Consider the following 27,643-nt stretch of genomic DNA (forward strand, 5'->3'; position numbering starts at 1 on the left):
CATAGAAATTTTTCAGTGTAATATAATCCCATTTGTCCAGTCTTTCTTTGATTTGATGTGATTCTGGATCTTTATTTAGGAAGTTTCAACCCGTGCCTAGGAGCCCTAGTGTTTCCCCTGTAATATTTTCGTGGTATCTGGCCTTACACTGATGTCTTTGGTCTATTTGAAACTGATTCTGGTACAAAGATCTAGCTTCATTTTTCTTCATGTGCATAACCAATTCTGCGAGCTCCATTTGTTGAAGAAGCTGTCTTTCTTCCATCCTGTGCTTTTTGATCCCTTATCAAATATTAGCTAGCTAGTATTATCATTATTTCATTCCTTTTGATTAATGCTTAGTATTCCATTTTATGAGTATGGTTATCCTTTCATTTTAGTGGATATCTGAACTTTAAGTTTGGGGTCACTCTGAATATGCTATGCTTTGCATACTCTACTCACCCACAATCCTTAAACAGACCTATGTTTCAATTTCTCTTGGGTAAACTCCTAGGAGTTTCTGGATTAAATGGTTAGTGTTTAACTTTATACAAAACTAAAAGAAACTGTTATCCACAGTGGCTGGACCTTTGTACACCCTCCTTAGCAATGTGGAAGATTTACCACCTTCCTCCAAACTTGATCCTGTCAGTCTTGTAAGTTTTGACCATTCTTTAGGGTGTCATTTCCCTGACCTGGGACCAGGAAAATTTTGGTAGGAGATTTGCTCTATTGGCCTGGGCTGGCCTAATGCCCATGCCTCAATTAGAAGAGAAGCTGAAAAAATCAAGCCTGGTATTTTCAAACTCTGGAGTAGGAGATGATGACAGCCATGAAAGGAAATGAGATAAGTACACTGTTGGAAAACCAACAGTGCTTCAGTAGTGGCTCATGGTTCACCATTGGAGCTTTTTACAGGCTGCTGAATGTGATTATAAGGATTGAGAACTAAGTTCTTCTGATATAAGATGAGTTAAACTAGAACCCAGTTTTGAGTTTGAGTTACCAGAACAAGTTTTCCAGATGGAACAAAATAGTTCTTACTCCAGTGAACATAGGAGAAGGTCTAGGCCATCATTGGCTATGATCACAGCATAAGTTCAAATAAAAGACACAGAAAACATGTCTGACCATTTGTTTTCTGTGACATCCAAGGGAACCCTTTCACCTCTTTTCCATGGAGAGAGTCTTCTGAAGCACTCACTGTTAGTAGAACAAAAAACTTCAGGAAGAGCTCTGGAAAAGACTCAAGCCTCCAGTGTACTACCCATGTTTTAAGCTAACCATTTTCAGAGAGAGTTGCATCTACCTTGCCAGTGTATTCTTTATCAATCATCTACTTTCCTTGCCAAGGTGATACTGACAATGTAATGGTACTAAGCAATCATTGCTGTCCATGTCACATCGAAAACAGAATAGGAAATGATCGCTATTAACCAGAGATTGATATCCATTTTTATTTATGCAGACACAAAGGGCTATTTGAATTAGTAATTTTGTTTTTGGCATTTCTCAGGGTTTTAAATTACTTACTGGAAAGTGGTTGGTGAATTCAAATGCTGGATGCTAAATTCTTTACTCATCCGTAAATTATTGCTGAACATGGATAATGGAAATGCTTTACCCGAAGTAACAACTTGGAATGGAAAGTAGACCATTGGAATTCAGAGAAGGGTTTGGGGTATCTTGGCATCAGCTTCTCAAGAAAATCATAGTGGAGTTGCTAAGTAACTAAGATGGACTTGCAAATTTTGTGGGGTTTTTTTCATGACAATTATTATGGAATTGCTTATTTCTGGGAACTATCTGGGTGTTTTTTTAAATCTTTACAAAGATATGCTTGCCTTATTTAATTTATTGATACTTAACTACAGTTAAGTTTTCAAGTTTCATTATGCACACTGTTTTTATATAACTCTGTGTGTGTGTGTGTGTGTGTGTGTGTATAGGCAGAGTTTTAAAAATTGCCTCAAGAAGACACTTAATATCAAGGCACTACTAACATATGAGATCCAGTTTGTTAATAGGAAAATAGATAATTATAAGCATAAATACTGCACTTTGTGCTTCCTTTCCTCAAATCCCCTGGAAAAATATACATATTCTCAGAGCCAGAGGGAGATTTTTACAACCTCAGCTCCTGCATGCCTGTGTTTAACAGACTGACAGATGTGGGAGAGACTCTTCTCCAAACCCTCTCTTCATGCTTTCTACTTATGATAATGGCAACTTAGACTTGTGTCCTCTTAAAATCTGTTCTGTAGTGTGTGTGTATATGTGTGTGTGTGTGTGTGTGTGTGCACATGACATGACACTAGATGAGAGTCATTACCTCCAGTGACAACTGGCTTTATCTAAGTAAAAGAAAGAGGTTTCTTAACCTGAGAGCTGCTGCATGCAAAATCTGTCCACTGTTCCATTTTTGATCAGTCCCTTTTCGCTGCCCTGTTTCCTTTCCTAATGTTGTGACTGAACATGATTTTGGCTTTGCCACTCTCCTTCCCTTTCTCTATCACTAGAGGCTCAACCAATTTCTAGGAAGCATTCTTGGATACCAGTTCCCGCCTTAAATTTCCTAACTGACTCAAAGTGACATCACTTTGCTTTTTCTCCCCACAACACATATGGTAAATGCCTCTCACACCAACATGCTCTGCTGAGAGATCAATAATCCCCAGGCCATCAGCTAACCACCCTTTTTTCATATATGCATGAAAAGAATATCTAAATGCAGATGATATTGTAGGGGTAATTTGAATCTGCTTTCATTTGTAAAAACAAAATAATGGGAGCTTCATTACTTTAAATGCAATCAACAATTTATGTCAATCCAGTCTTCTATCTGCAAGTTTCTGTGTTGTATACCTTCCTTTTGCCTTTCCAGATCCCTTTCCCCTTCTCCCCAACTTGCTTTGGGCCCTAGGAGAGTAGAGCTTCCTGCCATCCTGTTGAGTTTTGCCAATGGAAGACACCATCAGGAGGAAAGAGAAGTTCATGTACTTGTTCTCTCTTTCTCTGTTTATTCAGGCTCCCCATCCAATGTACTCTTATTAGGTCTCCCTCTCATATCTGCAAAGAGAGTTGTGGTTATAGCTTTCCTGAGGATCCAGGAATAGAGGAAGAGGAATGGAGACTTCTTTATTGCTATGTTCTGGGGTCACTTAACCAAACCTGGTGGTTCTTAATGTTACCAACACCTTGGAAACAGACCTTAGTTAACTCACAATTGAGAAGTTGTTTTGTTTATTACCTCTCTGAGAAGTTCTGGTATTTATTAAGACACTCATTGAAGCTGGATAAAGATAGAAAATCCTTGGTGTCCAAAATGTCACATGGTGTTTTTGGGCAAGTAAGGTCTCTAGTACTCAAAGCACTTTCTTCAATGGTCCTCTTACCTATGAATCTATAGGACAACGTTGCTCTTTGTATACCTTTATCCTCTCCCTTAATCATTTTTGTAGAATAAAATTTACTGCCAAAAATTCCTAAAGCTGTTCCTCATCTATTTATTTTGTTCCAAGAATTCTCCAAGAACTCATCATGATCTTCTAAGAAATATACATGTTCGTGTGTGTGCACACATACACACACCATACCACAACATACATACACACACCACAACATACACACACACACACACACACGCACGCACACACACACACATAGCATTCACTGGCATAATTTTTAGATTTTTTTTTTTTTTTTGTCGGTCGTGGGGCTTGAACTCTGGGCCTGGGCACTGACCCTGACCTCTTCAGCTCAAGGCCAGCACTTTACCACTTGAGCCACAGAGCCACTTCTGGGTTTTTCTGTTTATGTGGTACTAAGGAATCAAACGCAGGGCCTCATGCATGTGAGGCAAGCACTCTACCACTGAACCACATTCCCAGACCAATTTTCAGATTTTAAAAGTATGACTTTCACTACTTTCTAGACGCTGGATTGTGACATGGTTCATGTTCTGCTCTTATGCCTGGTTTAAACTCACCTTGAAACAATGTACTTAAGAGCTTGGTTGGGGGGAGGAAGTGTAGTTGTGGAGGTGGGAGGGAAGGGATGGTAGGGGAAAAACAAAGGAGGAGGCAACAATGCTTGATAAGAGATGTACTCATTACCTTGCTCATGTAACTGTAACCCCTCTGTACAGTATTTTCACAATAAAAACTTATTAAATAAAAAAGAGCATGTTGTTGACTTTGGATGACCTTGTTTGGAGGCTGAGATTTTCCAATACCTCATTATATTTGCATACATTATCTGATCTCTGTTTCTTCAAAGTAAATTAAGAACAATATTCTTATCAGGCACTTGTAAAAATTGAATACATTTGTCCTGCATTTCAAGATTAGTACCTTGTATAGTAAGTACCAAATAAATATTGACTTAAACATACAACTTGAAACATGTATTATTTCCAGTAAGTGCCTTAAAGGGAATAGTCTGGCTTTATATCTCTGCCTTCTCCTCAAACGAATTTCAATATAAATTAAGGATGGATGGAGGAATAGACACTGCTGACCTCAAATAGAAATGTATTCAAACCAGGTGCCGGTGGCTCACACCTGTAATCCTAGCTACTCAGGAGGCTGAGATCTGAGGATCACGGTTCAAAGCCAGCCCTGGCAGGAAAGTCCGAGAAACTCTTATCTCCAATAAACACTCAGAAAATGGGAAGCGGCACTGTAGCTCAAGTGGTAGAGTGCTCGCATTGAGCTGAAGAGCTGAGGGACAGTGCTCAGGCCCAGAGTTCAAGCCCCATAACCAACAACAACAACAACAAAAAAAGAAATGTATTCAAACTATATCGACATTATCTGGAAAATATCACATGTTAAAGTTTACAACTTATGCTTCAGGTCTCTGCATGTGATTTTTCTTTCTGCTTAATTGATTCAAGTTATACATATATATTTTTGTGTTTATAGACCTCCTTTTATTTTTCTTTTGCCTGGATCCTATTTGCAAAGAAGCAAAGTTTCTTCCTCCATATTGTTCCAAGTCTTCCTCAGTTGAGTTTTTTGAGAACTTCAGACAGGTAGAAATCCTGTTGGAGGATTCTTTCCTTGTGATTCTTTTAAAATAAGAGGTGCAAAAATAAATAAATAAAATGAGAGGTGCAACTTCTGCCAGAACTAACAGAAGAGGAGAGATCATTAGTTGACTAAATATTTCCACAACAAAAGTTGGGAAATGTAACCCTGAGGGTACTGGAATTTCTAACCATTCTCTATGGATCAATGATCAGGACAAGTTCATCTATCAGTTATGAAACAGCCCAGGAAGAATAAGACTTTTATTTTTGCCAAGCAGCAAAACAAACCAAAAAGTATGGAAAATACCACATGAATCTAGATTACTTCTTTCTGTATCTGTTACTATTTTCTCCTGATGCTGTCAGAAATTAACCAATTCTGTATTTTTTTCTTACTACTTACTGAGTGAAGGGAAGTATTCTTTTTCAATTGAAAGTTACTCCAATTAGAATGACCGTATGATATGTTTACATTTTTTGGCCCAAAATAGATTCTTCCATTTTTGATCTATACTCTGTGGTAGAATATTCATTCCCCAGTAATAATGGCTTCATTTTAGGAGGTGGATAGTCCAGAAATTTTTAGACTCACTTTTGATCTTGGCTATACATTTACCAGCTCTATGGCTGAGCTTTTTTCCTCCACTGAGAAATGGGTAAAATAATGTCAAACTAACCATGTATTTGAAGAATGAATGCTATCATGTGTGGGTTTAATAATGTTGTCTATTTTACTTCACACCTGGGGCAGGTTGGAACAAAAGTCAGAACTATGAAGCTGACTCTTAACATATTTATTTAATGACTACAAGGGAAGAATGCTGACGTGATCCATTTTGTAAATCTTCCATTCCTGTGAAACACATAACCCGGGCATGGATATGAGGTCATTGAAATAACTTCAGTAGCCCAAAAGGCAAGTCCTGGACTCCTGTAATTACATTTGTCTTGGATTGGTAAAGTTAAAAAATGATGGCCGACATGACTCTTGGTGCTAAAGTCTAAAGATGGGTGGATTTGACATCTTCTTTGATTTGACATCTTCCTTCTCTTTGTGCCAATTGAGTTCAAATCTTAACAGTCTCTTTAGAGAGCAGCTCCTTTAAACAGAAATAATATGAACCAGGGTCTAGGTCTTCTAGGTGGACATTGAGAAGCATACCACTCAGGGGACTCTGTTGTTAATTATAGAGACCAAATCAGGCTAGCTTGATTAGAATTTTCTAGAAAAACCACTGGATAGCTCAGAATAGTCACAAAAGCCTAAGGAATCAAGCTCAGGAAATGGATGAAAATCAAGGCAGGCTGATCACTATGAAGACCCTAACATAGGAACAGTCTTTTTGAACTGCTGTCACTAGCAGCTGCTGGTCTGTGGATAGAGTTTAACCTGCAGCACATTAACCTCACTACCATGGTATAGCTGGGTCCGGTTGTTGAGATTCGAAGTCCGAGGTTGAAAGCAATGGATGGGCTGGTTCTATCGCATGACTCTGTTTTAGTTTCCATAGAAGAAGGACATGGCCAGGGCTATTATGGAGATAGCGGGGAGACTCCAACTCACTATGATTCTTCAGAGCAGCCAAGAATGATATCATGTGCACAAAGTTATCTAATGTTTTCCTTATCCCATGACTTCTCTAGGTTACTAAAGTGACAATTCCCAGTCAGCAAGGGACTAGAGATTCTTGTGAGCAGATAGAGAGACATGTTCTACCCAGGGACATTTTGATGACCATCAACCATCTGGAGTGATCCTGCTATTATCTGATGTTAGACTTTGAGTTCTTATTGTGGTGAGAGCAGAGAATTTTCTGGAACCTAAGAACAATACAGGAAAGCACTTTCTGAGATATGCAAAATTCATGGAATACATATTGTGTCATGGCTACATAAATAGGGGAAAACAGGATGTGGGCTGCTGCAGTATTTGGACACATCATGGTAGAAGCTTCTTATTTGACTTTAAGCACTAAACAACTTATTCTTTTTCTTCATTCATGCCATAAAAGGTGGAAAAACAGCTAAGGGGGAAAAATAGCAGCTAAATGTAGAATGCTTTTAAAATAAGGTTTGAACCAAAACTGTATAAAACTACTTAAAGATAATAATATTATTATTAAAGAAACATTGGGTAAAAAGCACTTCAGAGTTGGTCAAGGCTAGAGTGGAATTAGAGTCCCCAAACATTCTAGAAGGAAAATCTCAGGCTGGGGAATTAGTCTCCTAATTCCTCAGTTTCCTCGTCTATAAAACAGGGATAATCATGGCCCAGAAGGCAAAGGATTTTCATCTTTAATGGGGATTAAAGAATTTGTTGAAAGCCCTCATGCTCACCAAAGCTCAGTCAGTATTAGATCCTTTGGGCTCGCCTCTGTTTTCTTGCTCATGCAGAGAAAAGTAGAGCAGCCAGCATACATACACAATTTAAAGCAAGAGTTACAAGAAGCAGCTCGAATAAGTCAGAGGATGAGTATAAATGATGAAATAAAACACCAGCAGAAAGCAGAAAGGGCACTGAACCCACACAAAGAGAAGCAGATCTGCGGCACCAGCATAATTCCCATATCAGTGCAAATGTCATTTAGCATTAAAGTCACCTGAGAAGAGGCTGAGGGAGGAATCCTAAGCACAAGACAAGTAACCTTTCTAGGGCATATTCTGTGCATCATGCTAACATTTAAACTACCCAACAACTCTGTGAAGCAGGCCTGCTGTGACTCCCACTGTATAGATAGTGAAATCAAGGTGCAAAGAGGCAATGAATTCTTCCTTGGGTTTCTTCTAACCTCAATTCCCTCTCTTCCCAGGAAAGTGGAAGGAATTCAGCCCAAGAATTCACAACATACCAACTTCAGATAGCCACCAGCCTAAGACAGGAATGGTTTTGTACTATCATAAATGTGCAGGTTGAGCTAAGTGCCCAGTGTGATCCGGCCAACTCTGGAGATAATGTTTGGTCATCTGAACAAACAGGAAGGAGTCTCTGGGTCCCCATGGATGGGAGGGGTAGGGACACTGCCTCAGCAATCCCAGGGGCCCCATTTACATGGTAATGCTACTAGGAACTAAGACAACAGTTAGAAATAAAGCAAGAGGGTAGCTGCATGTCCTTTTGATGTCACCCTCAGACAGTTGTTTAACTGCCTCACCTAGCTTAACCATTTAAGCTGGCAAAAGTATTTTTATAACGTTTTATTGGGACACATCTATATCCCAACATAATGCCCAACACATAGTACAAGCTTGATAAATGTTTATTAACCTAAATCACCAGCAGATTGAGCAGGATGAGAATTAGAATAGGGGAAAGAAATGTCACCATCCCTTCTGGAAATAGTAAGGTACAACTGGAGGCCTGGTTGGGACAGAGGTCTTGATTGGCAGCCTAAGGTGACATTTCCTCTTCAAAACCGTAAAATGCAGATCAAATCCAAACACAGACAGGGTTTGCCATAGTAGCTGACTGTGTGCTATTGTTTCAGTTACTGGAATCTTCCTCTGTTTCTGGGGGAGCTGAAAGATAAGACCTGTTCCCCTTTAATCCCCGGGGCACCAAGTCAGCCAGTTTTATTCCATTACAAGAGCTGCCTACCTCAATTGCATTGACAAGCATGCTAGGCCTGTGCATATGTCCCCGTCGCTCTAATCTCTTTAGTTCCATCGCCTGGACATTTTATTTGAAATTGATTTTTAAATGTCTGAGTAATTGAGGTTTATGTGTAGTTGCCTCTTTGCACCAGAGGTAAGCTGAGGCTGCTTTGACCCTCATTAAAGGCTGATTAGGAGTGATTACATTACAAGAGGCCTCAATTTTTGCCATTCCTTAGGGCTCCGGAGATCCGTCTGCCCTTAGTGGGCCTGAGTGACTGGAGAGCAGAACAGACCACTCTGGGCTTTGTGTCCCCATGCACCTGCTGCAGGTGGTCAGCCCTAGCAGGAAGCATTTTCCAGGATTCCCACGGGGCCCTCATCTAGCCTAGAACCCACTGGATTCAGATGGAGGCAGAATACCCCCTCTCCCTTTTTACTTGGGGTTGTCATTCAAGGAAATCTTAGGAATGCCTTCTTCAGGCTGGAAGTGTAATGTATTTCCAGGATGGTTTTATAAACGATACCAAATTCTACAGCATCTTGTTCCTTCTACTCTTTTCCAATGTCTTAATCATACACTATGTGTGTATAGGACTTGCTGTTTATCAAAAATAGGCCTTCAGGTTTGAGCGAGGAAAGGCCTAAAGGCTAAGGACAGAAGAGACTAAGAGGAAATCTTATGATCTTAATCAAAACATCATCTTCTCATCCTACTTCTGAGAGTGGCTTTATCACTACTCATTCTAGGAGGCACTGAGTTTGGGAGTTAGAAGCAATGAGGGGACCAGAGCTTTAGTTTTGAACTCAGGAAGAACTGGTTTTAAATCCATTAAAGGATGGAAAGTAAGGGATAAAATTTTGAGTCTCCTTTGGTTCAGTTCTGTTTTTGTCATCTGCGAAGTGGAGATATCAAAGCCTCCTTCGCAGAATGAGGGTGAAGGAGGAGTCAAATCATATGTATAAAAGCTGGGCCAGTCGAAGTCAGGTTGTCCAGGAAGAAATACTACAGGTTTGTGTTTTGTTTTGGTGTAGGTCCTCCCCCAAAGCCTAGAAAGGAAGGAAAGAATGAGGGAGGAAGGGAAGAAGAATCCACAAGGTAAATAATTCCCATTTCTTATCACAGGGCAATTCTCTCTGTGCATCAGGTGGCAGAAATTCCAGAGCTTGTCTGAACTAAATGCATCACTAATGCCTTGAGTTTTGTTTTGTTTTGTTTTGTCGTTTTTGTCGGTGGTGGGGCTTGAATTCTGGGCCTGGGTGCTGTCCCTGTGCTCTTCAGTTTAAGGCAAGCACTCTACCGCTTGAGCCACAGAGCCACTTCCATCACTAATGCTTTAGATGAAGGAGGAGGAGGAGGAGAGGAGGAGGAGGAGGAGGGGAAAGTTAGAAGAAACATAGAGTTAGGGCTAAGCCTGCAGCAATTACAATTACTCTCTTTTTTTTAATTTTTTTTTATTGTGATAATACCGTACAGAGGAGTTACAATTACATGGGCAAGATAAAGAGTACATTTCTTATCAAGCATTGTTGCCTCCTCTTACTCTCTTTTAGGCTAAATTGTAAAGCAGCACATCTCTCCCTGTTTTGGGTCATCCAAAAGTTATCTCTGACAAATTGTAAGTCTCTATTCCAGCACCTTGCATTGACCTAGACATTAGGTAGGAATCCAGCAAGTGCTGGCCAATGAACGGATCTCCTTCCAAGCATAGCAGACCCTAGTCCTATTAGCCTGGGCCAGTCTGCCCTGATTGGTCCAGACAGTGACGTTCTTTGCTGAATATGTGTCCCCAAGTGAATACTCAAGAGGATTTTTGTACAGATGACTTGGACTTGGAAGGATAAAGAGAAGGCCAGCTATTTGTGACAGAAAGCCAGAATGGGTAAAAGTGACAGAATGGAGCAGAGCATGTGCAAAGGAAAGCTGTATGGGGATGGGAGATTCAAGAGGAACTGGATAATACATCTTCCTGGAGGCCATTAGAAAATATGGGATCTTTACCCTTTATCAGAGAAATCACAGTCACCCTTAAGCAAAGAAAATGGGACTTTTCTCCCCCACCCCAGTATGTAGCCAAGGATCATTGCCTTTTTCAGAAATAAAAAGAAATACATAGAGAAGAAATAGGAGCCCACCATTTATTAGAGACTTACTGTATGCTGTATTAAATAGGTACTTTACTAATTATTTTGTGAAAAGTGGGCTTATGTAACCCATAAAGAACTCAACTGGGGCATCCATTTATTCATTCAAGATAGATGTATTTGCTACTCAGTTGTTCAGTGCTTGGAACATCCAGAGGGGCATAAAACACCTCAAGTCCCCATTCTTATAGAACTTGTATTTTCAAAGGAGAAAACACTAAATGAATTAACATTTGATAGGCATTAAGAAATCGGAGATGGACCCTCTTTTGGAGGAGACTAAGGTAGAGAGGTAGCTTATGTTAAATGTCAAAGGTCATATAGAGTCAAAAGTAAATCCAGGCATGAATATCTTTCAGTTTTATTCTTTTTAACTGTAAGGTCATTCTGCCCTCTTATTACCACTGGAAATTTTCATTCTTTTTCTTGGAATCTCCCTATCTCCAAAACTAAAGAATCAACCCATGAAGAAAAGTGTGAGATGGCTTTGAACTCTGTACAGCCCTCCTCTTCCCGTAGCCCTGAATACCTTTATCCCATGTCCTCAGATAAAAATCGCATCATTACTCACCTAGCACTGCTCAGCTCCAGGTATTAATTTACAGATTTCTGCTTCTGGCCATTGCAGTGTCACTATGACTTAATGGCCTAATTTCATGCTGTGGTTTTTTTTTTTCTGGTTCAGTCACTTATTCAAGCCTTCCAGAGTGACTTGTCTACCCTCACCACTTCTTTAAAGAGACATGCTCACAGCCCAAAGCAGAAGCAAGCACATTAAAGCTCAGATCGTGAAGTGCTCATATCTACACTGTGAGGGATAAAGAGTTCCCACAATGCAGGTTCCGTCCTGGGAGACAGCTGACCAGTTAAGCATCTTTAGTGAAGGCTCACTTTGCGGATTTCTGTAGGTAGGAATCAAGATGGGATGCCCCCTGAAAGCGATGGGTTCCCCAGCCCCATCACAGAACAACTGGCCTCAAATGAGTCCAAATGGTCTATGAAAAATGCCATTCTAGGGGAAAAACCGGGAGAGAGTAAGGGAAGGGGTGTCGTTTTTCTAAAAGAAATGTACTATTTACGTGACTTATGCAACTGTAACCCTTTGATATCACCTTTAGAATTACACTAAAAAGAGACAGAAAAGTGGCACGTGGAATCAAAGGGCTAGATCTCTTTTTTCCTATCTACACAAATGTCTAAAATAAAGCAGCTTGGCAGCAGCCAGACAGTGAATCCAGCATGAATGACTGTTGTCTGTGTGTGTTTCCCATTACTTGTCCTATGTTCACTGAAAGGAAGGTGATCCAAAGGTAACATTGTCTAGAGTTTTAAATGAAATCTCTCCTAATCTCCTCGAGTGATGTCTTTGTAGCACTTAGCAAATCTTACTTTTTGTATTTTGTCTCTATCTACAGAATATGGACCTCCAAAAGACAGAAACATAGCTTACTCCCCTTGGCATTTTCTATTCTTCCCTAGTATGTTTAAGAACACTCAAAATACATTGACTGACCTAAATGTCTGTCAGTAGGAGAACTGATGATTTAAAAATAATCCTATAATCACACAATGAAATAAAATACAATAGTGAAAAGTTGCTTGAAGCATTTTTACAAGTTTTTATTGTGAAAATACTGTACAGAAAATACAGTTACATGGGGCTGGGAAGGTGGCTCAGTAGTAGAGCGCTTGCCTTGCATGCCTGAGGCCAGAGTCCTCAGCACCACATAAGCAAAAAGAAATAAGCCAGAAGTGGCACCGTAGCTCAAGTGATAGAGCGCTAGCCTTGAGCTGAAGAGCTGAGGGACAGCGCCCAGCTTTCCCTCAAAAAAAAAGAAAATACAGTTACATGAGCAAGGTAATAAGTACATTTCTTATCAAGCATTGTTGCCTCCTCCTTTGTTTTTCCCCTACCATCCCTTCCCTCCCACTTCCACAACTACACTCCCCTCCTCCACCTAAATGTAAAGTTCATTGATCAACAGAGTCTTGTACATCTCATTGTTACAATAGGTCAACCTGTTTCCCTATTTAAACATCTTGTTTTTTCCCTTCCCCTCCCCAAATTATACTGACATCAAATACAGTGAAAACAGGGGTTATACTGTGGGGGAAGAACATACAAAGCAACAAAAAAAAATTGTATGGTACCTTATGGATGTATTGGATACAATAGCAAGAAAGAAAAAAAAACACTTATGTTCCTATATTGGAGTTCATTTCACTTAACATCATCTTATCTGGTCATATGTACATAGCTTTTGTCCCAGTTATTGCTAGTTATTGCAAATAAGGGAAAACATGGGACCTATGTTTCTTTGGGCCTGGCTTACTTCACTTAATATAATTTTTTCCAAGTCTTTCCTTTCCTAACAAATGGGGAGATGTCACTCTTTCTGATGGAGGCATAGAATTCTATTATGTGGGGGGGGGGTGTATCACATTTTCTTGATCCATTCATCTACTGAGCAGCATCTGGGTTGGTTCCATGTCTTAGCTATGGTAAGTAATGCTGCAATAAACATAGTTGTGCTGGTAGCTTTAGTATGGTCTTGTTTGTAATCATTTGGGTAAATGCCCAAAAAGTGGGATTGCTGGGTCATAGGGGAGCTCTATGTGGAGTCTTTGGTGGAAACTCCATACTGCTTTCCAAAATGGTTGAAAAAAGTTAACACTCCCACCAACAATGAAGTAGGGTTCCCCTCTGGCCACATACCCTCCAGCATCTGCTGTTATTAGAGTTCTTGATTATAGCCATTCTAACTGGAGTGAGGTAGAATCTCAATGTTGTTTTGATTTTCATTTCTTTTATGGCTAGAGAGGTTGAGCATTTCTTCATGTGTCTATTGGTCATTCTTATTTCCTCTTCAGAGAAGTTTCTCTTTAAGTCTTTAGCCCACTTATTTATCGGGCAGTTGTTTCTTTGAGGATTTGTTGTTGGGGGACTTAATTTTTTTGAGTTCCAAGTATATTTTAGATCCTTATCTGTTGTATGGCTAGTGCAGATCTCCAGTCCATAGGCTTTTTATTGATCTTGCTAGCTATGTCCTTTGCCATGAGAAGCTCTGCAGCTTCATGCGGTCCCATTTGTCCAACCTTTCTTTGATTTCTTGTGTTTCTGGGTCTCTATTAAGAAAATTTCAGCCTGTGCCAAGGAGACCTAGAGCTTCTCCTATTCCTTCCTGTAATGTTTTCAGGTTTTCTGCTTTTATTTTGAGGTCTTTGGTCCATTTGGAGTTGATTCTGGTGCAGGGTGATATATAAGGAAGATATGTATTCAAATTTGTTTTCTTTCATGCGATTGTTTCTAACACATTTATAAGATTATTTCTTTGTTGCTTTGTATGTCCCTCTCCCACAGTATAACCCCTGCTTTCACTGTATTTGATGTTGGTATAATTTGTGGAGGGGAAGGGGAAAAACAAATCGTTTAAATAGGGATACAGGTGGACCCATTGCAACAATGAGATGTACAAGTCATTATGTTGAAAACAAACTTTACAACTTGGTGGGGGGGAGGGGGCTGGGGAGAATTGGGTGGGGAGGGCAGGGGGGAGGAGGATGAGAAGGAATGGGAAGGGGAAACAAAGGAGGAGGCTACAATGCTTGATAAGAAATGTACTCATTATCTTGCCCATGTAATTGTAACCCCTCTGTACATATTTTCACAAAAAAAAGGATCTAGCTTTTGTTTTCTACAAGTAGTTAACCAATTTTGCCAGCACCATTTACTGAAGAGGCTGTCTTTCTTCCATTCTATTTTTTTAGCTCCCTTATTGAAGATTAGGTAACTATATGTCTGTGGGTTCATTTCTGGGTTTCAATTCTATTCCATTGGTCCTGAGGTCTGTTCTTGTGCCAGTACCAAGCTGTTTTGATTACTATGGCTTTGTAGTAGAGTCTGAAATTTAGTATTGATATTCCTCCAGCACTGCTCTGTTAAGGATCTTTTTTGCTATTCAGAGTCTTTTATTGTTCGATATGAATTTTTGGGTTGCCTCTTTTATTTCCTTGAAGAATGAGGTTGGAATATTAATAGGTATTGCATTGAATTTGTAGATAGCCTTGGGAAGTATTGCCATTTTCACGATGTTGATCTTTCCAATCCAGGAGCATGGGAGGTTTTTCCACTTTCTAAGTTCTGCTTTGATTTCTTTTTTCAGGTTTCTAACGTTTTCATCGTAGAGGTCCTTCACTTCTTTAGTTAAGTCAATTCCTAGATGTTTAATTTTTTGTAAGGCTATTACAAAAGAAGTTGCCAATGAGAACAATGAACTTTACAATTTAGGCTTGGGGGGAAGGAGTGTAATTGTGGAGGTGGGATGGCAGGGATGGTAGGGGAAAAACAAAGGAGGAGGCAACAATACTTGTTAAAAAATGTGCTCATTACCTTGCTCATGTAACTGTAACCCCTCCATACAGTATTTTCACAATAAAAAACTTAAAAAAAAGGTATTGTTTTCCTGATTTCAGCATGCTCCTCTCATTTTTTGTTGGCATACAGACAAGCCATTGGTTATTGAGGGTTAATTTTATACCCTGCTACTTTGCCAAAGTTTGAAATCAGCTTGAGTAATTTGGGAGCAGAGTCCATGGGATTCTTTAAATACAGGATCATGTCATCTGCAAAGAGGGAGAGTTTTACTTCATCCTTCCCTATTTGGATCCCTTTTATGTTTGCATCTTGTCTTATTGCTGTAGCTAGGCATTCTAATACTAGATTGAAGAGAAGTGGAGAGAGTGGACATCCTTGTCTCATTCCTGAGTTAAGAAGAAATGGATGGCTTTAGTTTTTCACCATTAAGTATAATGCTGGCTGTAGGTTTGTCATATACAGCCTTTTATTGTTGAGGAATGTTCCATGAATTCCTAATTTTTCCAGAGCCTGCTTGAAGCATTTTTTACAACCTGTGGAAATATAATACTCATTTTTAAAGGCCCTAAATGATTATTTACAGAATAGCATCCTTTATATAAACTTTAAAAAAATTAAGGGCCAGGCACCAGTAGCTCACATCTGTAATCCTAGCTGCTCAGGAGGCTGAGATGTGAGAATCATGGTACAAAAAGCTAGCCAGGCAGGAAATTCCATGAGATTCTTATATCCAGTTAACTACCAAAAAGCCAGAAGTGGAGCTGTGACTCAAGTGGTAGAGCACTAGCCTTGAGAAAAAATAGAGGCAGTTCAGGGACAGTACTCAGGTCTTGAGTTCAAGCCTTAGGACTGGCACAAAAACAAAGCAAAACAAAACAAAAACAAATTAAGGATAAAATACATTTATGAATAAATAAAGAGTTCATAAAACAACATAAAAAGGGTACCAAAGAATGATGGAAATAAAGTTTAGATTACAGCCAGCAGTGGATAGATTGGTAGGACTTGTCATGTGCTAAGATGGAAGTAATTGACAAGAGTCTAGCTTTTATTTTCAGTGCTAGGTTTGTGTATGCTTATTAGTCATTTTAATTTTACTGATTAAATAATGAAATAAAGAAAAATGAGATAAACATTAATTCTTGATGAGCGTCAGGTACCACAGATTCTGATTAATCTAATTATCTGCACCTGAGGTCTACATAAACAACAAAGAAAAAAATAAGCTCTTGGCACAGAACCATCCATAATTGTTTGGCATACAGGCTCTCTGAACAGCTTATGCTGTTCTTAGGGAGCCCAGAAGAGCAGATGAGGTCTTTCTAAACTTCTCCTCCAAAATGAACTCCCTGATAACGTGTACATATAGCATCCCTTCATGTACTTTCTATGCACATCTTCAATGAACAAATGGAAACAACATTTGCAACAAGAACGAAGGTACCAGGCCATGTAGGACTACATTCATAGAGTTGTTAGTTATGCATTCAATAAATACTTATGTATCATGGCTGTGTTACACACTGCATATCCAGTAGACTTTAAAACACATAGGAACCTTCTCCTCTTAGAGCTTGAAGACTCATGGAAAAGAAAAGCAATGCAGACATAAAGATGTCATAACTTCAGAATTATCTGCTGTGAAAAGCTTGATAAAGAACAACAGGCCTGAGTGCCAAGAAAAAACAATTGGGACCTTGTCTTTTTTTGTTGTTTGGAGGAATGTTGTTAGGATTACAGAAGCCAACATGGCTTGGGAGCTGTTCACCTTCTGTGTTCTGAACAGACATGTCTGCTAGTTTAAGGAGTGTCTATCATCTGAGGCCTTGTGAAATTGTCTCATCCATCCTGACAATGAGGCTGATGTTATTGCCTCTATTACTCTGGTTCTTGCTAGTATGGCTAGGGAGGCAGAAGGACAGAAGGGAGAATACCCCGGTATAAATGTGAGTCAGAGGAAGAAGTCTTGTTTATTATGGGCTTGAAGGAGTAACCAGAGCAGAGTTTTACACATTAGAGTACATGTTCTTATTTGCGTTCTTATGATGATCTCCCTGTATATGGTAGGAAGACTGGAGTGAATAAGGGCAGAAATAGAAGTAGGAAGACTTAAGAGAGATGATGGAATCTTGGCTGGCATGGTGTTTGTAAAGATAAAGGGAAAGGCAGAATTAGGCCCTATTTTAGAGATAGTGTCAGTAAGATTTTCCAAAAGGATTGAAAGCAAGAGTTAAGGAGAAAAATGAGATGATTCCCACATTTTTTACTTAAGAAACCAAATGTTTTAATGGTACCATTTGGTGAGACTTTTAAATAGTAGCATTGAGTAAAGGAAAGTTTTAAGAAGAGAATACATGGTCAAGTTGTGTTCTACTGTTGATAAGTCAAATTTGGGATATTGATTAGACTTCTATTAAAGATTGAGGTTAAAGATGAAAATTTTACTTGGGAATTGTGGAAGCCATTAGGGATAGAGATGCCTGAGTCAATGATATGGACAATATTTAAAGTAATAGGTCGGGATCAAATTAAAAAGAGGAGAAGACAGATGAAAAAAAGGGAGGGCCCAGGGTGGAAACAGCAGGCATGCCAGTATTTGGAGGATGGTCATAGGAAAAGCAGGAAAGAACTGAGAGAGCTTTCCTTGAGTTAGAAGGAAGTATTGAAGTAGGGAGATTAGGACCTTTGCCCCGCATGGAGGAAGAGGCATTCCCTTACCTCCCCCAGAGGGAATGCATGCCAGCATGCACCCTCACGACACACAGGGCCTCAGATGGAGTCACTCAAGTGAATGCCTCTGACAAAAGGCTGTGTCCATTGAGGTGTCCACATGAACATCCTGGTGCTGCCTTCATGAAGTGTAGGACAAAGAAACTCAACTGTGAAGATCTGAAAGAGAAGAGCAGATGGAGTTCTCCTAGGAATCCCACAGTGTAAAGAATCCTATGAATAATAAACCTCTATCTTTAATAAAGCTATGAAAGAAAAATGCATTTTAGATTTAAAGCAATGTGAAGACTATGGCTGGGAAGGTGGCTCAGTGGTAGAGTGCTTGCCTTGCATGCATGAGGCCCTGGGTTTGATTCCTCAGCACTACATAAGCAGGAAAAGCCAGAAGTGGTGCTATGGCTCAAGTGGTAGAGTGCTAGCCTTGAGCTGAAGAGCTGAGGGACAGTGCCCAGGCCCAGAGTTCAAGCCATGACCGACCAAAAATAAAAAAAAAAAAAAAATCAACTAGACAATAGGTAATGTTAAAGAACTTTTGTTCTGTTAGTTGAGAGAATATCATCATGATTATGTCAGAAAAAATGCACTTATTTGTAAAAGATGAACTGAATGTTTAGAAGTAAAATGTTGTAAAGTCTAATATTTCTTTAAATTGCTAAATAGTTTTTTGAATTTTTATTATATGGTGATGTACAGAGGAGTTACACTTACATAAGTCGGGTATTGTGTACATTTCTTTTTGAATAGTATCATCCCCTCCCTCATTTACTCCCAGTGTTTTTCCCTCCCAATCCCACAACCCCATGTTGTTTAGTTCATTTCCAACATAGTGTCCAGTGAGCTTCACTGCTGAATTAGTTCACCCTTTGTCCTACCGTTTCTGTGCTTAAAATGAAAGATATAAAACCAAAAGTTAATAATTTTAAGTCTATATGATGTGCATATGGGGAGTTCTGTGCATGAAAATTTTCATAATAAAAGTTACAAAAACAGGTGCACTATGAAGTGTTTCAGAGAAATAAGACAAGAAAAGTTAGGTTGAAAGATGTTTTTAAGTTGTTTTTAAAAAAAGAAATACTAGATCATCTCCACAATGACAATGATCCAAAGGAGAGAGCCAAGGAACAGGCAGGATACAAGATTCTAGGGAAATGAGAGGGGGCTCGATTAAGCCCAAGTAGAGAAAATAGCTTCTGAGACAAGGAAAGAGAAGTGTCAGCACAGAGGTTATGAACCAATGGATTTGGTGAAGATGCAGGTTGTTTTGGTTAAGTCTACAGTCTCCTTGACCCTGAGGAAAGGTCATCCATGAGCAATAGAGCGTGGTGGCATGTTCTATTAGGAAGGTGGGGATGATGTGTACAATAGAGAATGGGAAAGGGTATTTAGAGTGCCAGTGATGTTACTAATCCATTCAAGAAGTTGGGACATAATTTGCAATTTGGATTAGTCAGCACTTTTGATGGTTTTCTCCTGGGCATCCAGTTGCTCCAGCCAAGGCATGAAGTTATCTTGAAAATAAAATAAGGGAAAGTTTTGGAAGAAATGGATTATGAGAATGGCTGATGGAATCTATATTAGCCAAGGAGAAAAGTAAGGAAGAAAGAAGGTGCCAGATAATGGGAAGTGAGAAAGAACTGTAAGCTGAAGACAAAAGAGAGCTTGATGTGCTTGACATTGTCTGGGGTACTTTATTTGTCTATTATAACAGCCCTAAGCAACACCTACCTGGTATAGCTCTATGGTAGAATGCTTGTGTAGCATATGAATAAGAGCCCTACAAAAGCTGGGAGTAAACTGAAAGATGAAGAAGTTCAGGAACTTGGGTGCCCTCTCATCGCTGTTTAATGCCAAGATCTGAAGATCCAACTCCTTCCGTAACTACTAATGACACAACTTCAATCACAATTTTTTTTGGTCAGTGGTGGGGCTTGAACTCTGGGCCTGAATTCTGTCCCTGAGCTGTTCGGCTCAAGGCAAGCGCTCTACCATTTTAAGCCACAGCTTCAATTCTGGTTTTCTGGTGGCTAATTGGAGATAGACTCAGGGACTTTCCAGATTGGACTGGCTTTGAACTATGATGCTCACTCAGATCGCAGTCTCCTGAGTGGCTAGGATTACAAGCATGATCCACTGACACCCGGCCATCCACAATTTTTTTGAGTAGGTATTATGAGGTAGGTGAATTGGAATGCTAGGAGATGCTATTCAGAAAATGAAATTCCTGAAAAATAATTGCAAGAGTCTGAACACAAGAAAATGAGATTGATTAGAGAAGATAATCATTTGCAATGAGGAGGTCAAGGAAATGAGGAATTCAAACGCTGATTGGAAATTCATCACAGATACTGAAGCCTGTGAGGATAGTGATAAAGAAATTAAGGAACAGATTTCTTTACTGCAGGATTGCTGAAAGAGTATCACACATGCTGACTTATTTTATAACCCACCAAAAGGAAGAAACATATGGTACATATCTCATATTTATTCCCATGGCATCTCTTCTCAGAATACATAGATTCTGAAACTCATAATATATTCTTAGGATTCTCATCCAAGAAAAACTATTGCAGAGAAGCAAGCTCCATAGCAAATCCCAATCCCACCCTACCCCATTCTTAATACCCAGAATTTCAACCTGGATTCCCCTCAAGTAACTAAGGAATGCCTGTGGAACTACTCATATCCCACTTAGCGTCAAGCATGTACCTTTAAAGAATGATTCATGACAAAGTCTGAAAGTTCCATCTCCCTTCACCCAAGCAGCTTAGGTTATATGATCAGGTGACCTGCTATTCTTTTTCTTTCTTTCTTTCTTTTTTGGTTGAGGACTCTTTTTATTGTTATTATGAAGGTGATGTACAGAGGGGTTGCATTTACATAAGTCAGGTAAATGGTACCTTACTTTTTGGACAGTATCGCCCCTTCCTTCGATCTCTCCCAGTTTTCCCCTCCCATCCCCACCTACAAGTTATATAGTTCATTTCCATCATAGTACCACTGCTGCATGTATTTACCTTTGTTCCTCCATTTTTATGTCTCCCCCAGTCCTTACCCTTCCAAAGACAATTTGAACAACATTAAAAAATCTCTCATTTCCATTTAGATAAATTTTATTATATATGATCAGAGGCACATTGTAAACTGCTATTCTGATTATCAGAAACATCTCAGTTGTAGGCTGCTTACTCAAAGCAATCTGAACTGCTTTTTGTGCTTCAGAGTTTGAAATAAGTTAAATAATTTCTGAAATAAACATCTGACATTCTCCCTTGCTGAAGCCAACTTGAATACTTGGGTTTGGGGGATTCAGCCATCATCAGTCATTTACAATTATGGAACTCTGTTCTGCTTTTTTCTTTTTTTCTTTTTTTTACTTAGAGACCTAGGAACAGTTCAAATAAAAACATAAGCACTCCCCCACGATATAACTCCTGTTTTCCCTGTATTTGATGTTGGTATACTTTGTGGAGGTGAAGGGAAAAAAACAAATTGTTTAAATAGGGATACAGGTGGACCCATTGCAACAATGAGATGTACAAGACGTTATGTCAAAAAACGAACTTTACAACTTTGGGGGGGGGGCGGGTGGCAGGGAAGATGGGAAGGGATGGAAAGGGATGAGAAGGGGAAACAAAGGAGGAGGCAACAATGCTTGATAAGAAACATACTCATTACCTTGCCCATGTAATTGTAACCCCTCTGTATGGTATTTTCACAATTAAAAAAAAAAAACAAAAGCAACTCACCCTTTTCCTTCTAGTAATATCAAGTTTTTAAATGGAACTTTTTATTGGTTATTTGTTACTGTCATTTGCCATTGTCTGTCCCCAAAATAATGGGTTTGACACTAAATTCACTTCTCCCTAAATATTGCTGGAAATTAAATTGACATTCAAGTGCAAATAGTCTAACCACTGATCAAAGTACAATTCTGCTGTCCAGATTAATTTTAATCATTTCTAAGCAATATGTGAGTAGTGAATTCAAAGCCAAAGAAGGAAGGGGATGATATTGACGTTATCTGCAATGAATAATTCCCCCCAAAATCATCCCCAACTCACCTCCCTGTTGTCTGTCATATACCACATCACCAACTAGAATGTATTATGTCTTCACAGTTTATAGGGACCCCAAATTAGCTCATCCTGGCTATCTTTCCTATTGTTGTAGAACTATATGCTATAATTATGCTTTTATTGGTATTTCTACAGTATATTTCTCTCTCTTATATTTACAGCAAAGAGGAACTCTGGAAAACATCTCATAAAATTATTGGATAGCATTTTACTATACGTGCTTCTCAATAAGTTATAGAAATAAACGGAACTATTTGTAAGTTTTGTTGTTCTAACATTATAAAAAGACATATTTGTTGAAAACAGAAAGTCTATGAACAAATGTCTGCATCCATTCATCTATCTTCTATCTTCTTAGCAGCTATTAATGATATATGGAGAAAACGTATTGAACAGAGTTAAGCCTAATGCTCTTAATGAATTCTAGTCTCAATATGCAGTGGATTTTAAGGAGTTATTTAGTTATAGGAGTTATTCAGACTACTAATAGTCTGAATCAGCCTTTTACATCTTGTTTTATATAATTTACAAACAATAAAATTCCCAGCTTTTATATATGTGATTCAGCGAACTTTGACAAATATTTACACATTCAACCAACCCCTTTTTTATTGGGATATAAAACATTTCCATATTCTTGGAACATTCAATGGGTTTTTTTCTACCTTCATAGAAAACTCCTACACTGATTTCTATCATCACTCTTTTCCTTGACATTTTGTCTGCTTTTTCATTCTATGTGAATGAAATAATACATGTCTTATGCTCAGCAACATCAGCTCAACATGATTTTTTGAACTTCATATGGTTTGTGGTTTAACTTTTATGTTTAAGTCCATATCCATGTTGAATTAATCTCTCATTTTCCCCCTACCAGAATAAAAAAGGCTTTCCCTATATAGAAATGTTAGTGCCTTTGTTAAAGATCAAATGGACACATGCATGGCTTCTTTCTGGAATCTCAGCTATGTTGTGTTCATCTAAATGTGTTTATCTACCCAATACCACACAACATAACTATAGATTTGTAATGAAATTTGAATCCAGGAAATGTAGGCTCTCCAACTCATTCTTGCTTAAAATCATTCTGGCTATTATAAATCTTTCACAGTGATAAATAATCTTTAGAATCAGTTTGTTGATTTAGAAAAAAGTAGAATTATGATTATGATTCTGTGGATCTGTGGAATCTATGATTCAATTTGTAGAAAACTGATGATTTAAGCATAATTATCTAGCCCATGAACATGATATATCTCCATTTATGTAAATCTTTAATTTCCTTTGATAATATTTTCCAATTTTTAGTGTTGAGTTTTTGACATATTTGCATATGTTACAGCATTGTACATCAATTGTTAAATTTTTGTTTCCTAATTATATTTTTATAATACTGAATGCAAAATATTTTCTACCCACAATTTCGCTAACACATGGGTTATTTGTAAATATCTTAGTTCACTTGTCTATATTAAAAGGTTTTTCTAGATATTATATTGTTATAAATTATAAATCTGTTTTGTGCTGGTAGCTTTAGTATGGTCTTGCTTGTGATTATTTGGGTAAATGCCCAAAAAGTGGGATTGCTGAGTCATAGGGGAGCTCTATGTGGAGTCTTTTGAGGAATCTCCATACTGCTTTCCAAAGTGGTTGAAAAAAGTTACACTCCCACCAACAATGCAGTAGGGTTCCCTTCTGTCCACATCCCCTCCAGCATCTATTGTTATTAGATTTCTTGATTATAGCCATTCTAACTGGGAAGAGGTAGAATCTCAGTGTTGTTTTCCTTTGCATTTCTTTTATGGCTGGGGAGGATGAGCATTTCTTCATGTGTCTATTGGCCATTCTTATTTCCTTTTTTTCCTCTTCAGAGAAGTTTCTCTTTAAATTTTTAGTCCACTTATTTATTGGACAGTTGTTTCTTTGAGGATTTGCTGTTGGGGGATTTAATTTTTTGAGTTCCAAGTATATTTTAGATATGAGACACTTGTCCATTGTATGGCTAGTGAAGATCTTCTCCCAATCCGTGGGCTTTCTATTGATCTTGCTAGCTATGTCCTTTGCCATGCAGAAACTCTGCAACTTCATGCAATCCCATTTGTCCAACCTTTCTTTGATTTGTCGTGTTTCTGGGTCTCTATTAAGAAAATTTTGGCCTGTGCCAAGGAGCTCTAGAGTTTCTCTTATTCCTTCCTGTAATGTTTTCAGGGTGTCTGCTTTGACTTTGAGGTCTTTAATCTATTTGGAGTTGATTCTAGTGCAGGGTGATATATAAGTTTTGGTCAGATAATATATTTTAAAAGATTTCTGACTTTCATTGAAGTTTATTTAATGTCAATTACATGAGCCAATATGAAAACTGTGTGTTTGTAAAGAATGTATTTTCTACAATTTGGTGTATTTCTGTCAATCTCTTACTTGGGTCAAGTTGGTTTATAGCATTATTTAGATTATAACTATAGCATATTGTTTACTTATTTAGATGGAGTACAGCAACACTCTTAGAAAGAATGTTAAAAGCTTCAACTGTGATTGGTTTATATATCTCTTTTAATTTTTACCTTTGTGAGTTTCACTGCTCAGTTATTAGGTACATATTTATTTAAATTTACTGTGTAGTCCAGGTGTGCCTTTTGTTGTTCTGAAATGTCCATCTTCATAGCAGAGCAGAGAAGATGGAGCAGAGCAACACACGTCAGAGTCAAGAAGCATAGACAAGGAGACTGCCTATATTAACAGGCTTTCTCCTTTTCCCCTGTTTATCCCCTCCCCAGGCTTAGGTTTATGTGGTCCACACTTATGCCAGATCTTCCTTCTTAGTGAATCCTCTCTGGAAACACCCTCACAGGCACAGGCTGAGGTCTGATTCAGTAACCTCCTATGTACTTCTCAATCCAATCAAGTTAGCATCCAAGAATAACCAGCTCACCAATATTATCTCAAAAGTTTATTTTGTTTCAGACTTTTCTATTAGATTCTATTATTCTAAATGTATGGTCCTTATTTTTAAGGTTAGAACTTGTTTGATGACTTAATAAGATGGTATGGTATTAAGGAGGTCTTTGTACTCTAACAAGAATTGACTTCCAGTATCCCCAGCACTTATTAATAACTAGAATTCCTTCCATCCCAGTGCATTGTCAGTCACCTTCTTATACGTTTTTGTACACTTTCACCCTGCACTTGCCTACCCTCAATCAAGGACTACAAAAGTCCCATATATCCCCAAACTCAGCTTATTCTGCAGAATTGGCTCGTTCAGCAGATACGAATTCTAAGTTTTGCCTCCTTTGCAAAGAACAGCTGTGGGCTGCTTGTAGTACAGCTCACTGTATCGAGGTCTAAATATCGCACCCTCTTGGAAAGCAGGGTAATCTTGAGGCTCATTTTACGATTCCCCTCATCTTAGGGATTATACTGCTCCCTGCCTGTGTGTTGATTGTTAGTGAGAGAAACACTGCTCTGGTATCATAGCCAAGTTGAAGGTAAATTGTGTGTGTGTGTGTGTGTGTGTGTGTGTGTTTGTGCACGTGTGCACATGCATGGGGGGGCAGTGTTTAGACTAAACTAAGTCTGGAGATGTTCCAAAGAAATACTGTTACGCATTTGTTAGCCATTCCTTCAAATTGTTCTGTTATAAACTCTAAAAAGGCATCATCTGAAATTGTGAATGCATTGTTTTTCTATCTTGAGAAGATAAAAGGGAAAATTGGGAAGCATTTTTGACTTGCACCCTCGAAGTGACTCTCATTTTAAAGTTGCATGCCATCCTCTGGGGAAAGATGGGCTATGCGTGTTCTAGATAGTGACTCCCGGTTTCCTAATTGGCAACCTCTCAATCATTCCAAGTAGGCTAGATCTGCCATTTCCATAACATCATAACAGTGTGCTTGCTCTTTCATGGTTCAGTCTTCCTTTTCTTGAAGTCAGTGCCCTTTCCTAAATGTTAAATCCAGAATTTTGTGACAGGAATGATGAGTATGTATTTCTTTTGGTCAGAATAAGAAACATCAATATTATTTTTTTAAACTTAATTCTATTGTCAAGGTGATGTACAGTGGGGTTACAGTTACGTATGTAAGGTAATGATTACATTTCTTGTCAAACATTGTTACCTCTCCCTCATTTTTCCCACTTTCCCTCCCCCTAATTCTCCCCCACCCCGAATTGTAAAGTTCATTTACAACATATTGTGAGTATGGCTGTTGTATTTGCCATCCTGCTGTTCCCCTTCCCTTCACTAACTCAGATAAACATATATACAATGCACAGGGTACCAAAACCTTACTGATGTAACTGTAACCCTTCTGTACATCATCTCGATAATAAATAAACAAATAAATAAATGCTCAGAGACGGTGCCGAGGTCCCAATTTCAAGTCCCAGGACCATCACAAAAAAAATAAATTGACTAAAAAAAATAAAATACAGCGACAATAGGAGATAAACTATAGGGAGAAAAAAGAAGAATGAAAGAACAAAGAAATAACTTCAAATGACATGAAAAACAACAACAGTACAAGACACTATGTTAAAAATGAACTTTACAACTTTGGGGAGGGGAGGAAGGGGCTGGGGACGGGGGCAGGGCAGGGATGGTAGGGGAAAAACAAAGGAGGGGGTAATAATGTTCAATAGGAAATGTACTCAGTACCTTATTCATGTAACTATAACCCTCTGTACAGTATCTTTACAATAAAAATATATTTTTAAAGAAACAGGCTCACATCTGTAATCCTAGCTACTCAGGAGGCTGAGATCTAAGGATCGCAGTTCAAAGCCAGCCTGAGCAGCAAAGTCTGTGAGACTCTTATCTCCAATAAACCACTAAAAACCTGGAAGTTGTGCTGTGGCTCAAGCAGTAGAGTGCTCGCCTTGAGCTGAACAGCACAGGGACAACGCCCAGGCCCAGAGTTCAAGCCCCACAACCGACCAAAAAACCCAACAACACCACCAAAGAAAAATCTCTTGTTTCCATATCTTGTAGTTCAGTTCACTTAGCATCATCTTATAGGGTCAAATGAACATAGCTATTGAGCTATTGTGATCCTTTTCTAGGACTGCCCTAGACATATACTAATTATTGTAAGTGAGGGAAACCATGGAGTTCATGAAGAAACATCCATATTCTTGAGATATCTTTTCAACACATAAGAAGGCCAACACTCTAAACTGATAAGTGGTTCCTTTGGTGTACGTGTGTGTGTGTGTGTGCGTGCGTGCTATCTCCCAAAGTATAATTGGATATGTATCAGGACATGTCATCTAGTGTGGTTTCAGCCAGGAGCTAATTACACTGACAATCAGCTACTCATCAGTAAGCAGTAGACAGAAAGCCAACAAAAGGCAAGAGAAACTGGTTATGTTCATCAGGCCAGATGGTCAAACCGGAAGGTTGAGCCACCTGAATACACTGTGTTATTTCATTGGCCATTAAGCAAAGTGAAATTCTGCAGTAATATTTAACAACATGGGTTTTTTTCTCCCTCATTTAAAATCACCAGGCCTAAAATGTGTCAACTGAAATTTCAATTCAGAGTGAAGTCTGTGTCCCAGAAAATGTCACTAAGGGTTTTGAAGCAGCTGTCACTGCCACTATAGTTTTACCAGAGTAAGATTACTGAATTCATAGAGGTTTTTTCCACCTGATGAGATGCATTAAGTTTATGTGAAATCTGTAGTGCTTGACTTTATTTATATTCACTTTACTAT

The sequence above is a fragment of the Dipodomys spectabilis genome, unplaced genomic scaffold (assembly GCF_019054845.1).
Source record: "Dipodomys spectabilis isolate Male_0828 unplaced genomic scaffold, ASM1905484v1 ptg000125l, whole genome shotgun sequence".
Lineage (NCBI taxonomy): Eukaryota > Metazoa > Chordata > Mammalia > Rodentia > Heteromyidae > Dipodomys > Dipodomys spectabilis.